Raw genomic sequence first — 866 nt, forward strand, 5'->3', positions numbered from 1 at the left:
TGATCCAGGAAGTCTCAATTCATTGTTTCTCATCAGTATTGGAGGCTTAGCTAGCAATAGACTCATCCACAGACTTGTAGTCCTGGATTCTGAGATATTTAGGACCGCAAAATCCAGGTTGATTTTCGACATCTCAAATCATATATCACTCAATATTTAGGTATAATTTTTCATGCGGCCTTATTCTTAAAAACAATCAATTCGGATTTCAATCTTGTGAGGACAATAAAACTATCAATCTTAAAAGCATTTAATCAATCAATCAATTTCTAGCAAGTCTGAGCAATACTATTTCTATGTGCTCATAATATTATGGTTTATTAAGACTAGGAAAAACGGATTCAATTAATCACTCAATCAGTTTCAAGGCTGATTTTAGCAATACTAGAATATAGATTTCAAGCATGAATTTCAATGAATCAGTTTCAAGGCTGATTGGTATTAAGCATAAACCGTGTGTAAATAATCTATCTAGTATTCGAATTTATTAAACCTCAAAAACATATAATCAGATCAATCAATTTAATAGAACTCATAAGCATAATGAATTTAGGGTTTCAAGTTTCAGATATGAGGATTAAGGTTAGGACTAGAATTAGGGTTTCATGATTTCTAATCAGATCAATCAATAAATCGAACCTAGCATACAATCTTAAACCTCCAGACATTAGATTTTATCATGAATATATCAACCTATCGGATTATATAAGCAAAACAAGATAGCAACCTATCGGATTCAATCAATGCTTTAACAGGTTGGTCGGTTTAGTCAATTTTAAATCAGATGAACAATTAACCAAACATGATGAAAAAATAAATCTATCAATCCTAACTGTGATCAAAGCATTAATAAAAACAAGCAGGTC

Source organism: Brassica oleracea, chromosome C6 (genome assembly GCF_000695525.1).
Source record: "Brassica oleracea var. oleracea cultivar TO1000 chromosome C6, BOL, whole genome shotgun sequence".
Classification (NCBI taxonomy): Eukaryota; Viridiplantae; Streptophyta; class Magnoliopsida; order Brassicales; family Brassicaceae; genus Brassica; species Brassica oleracea.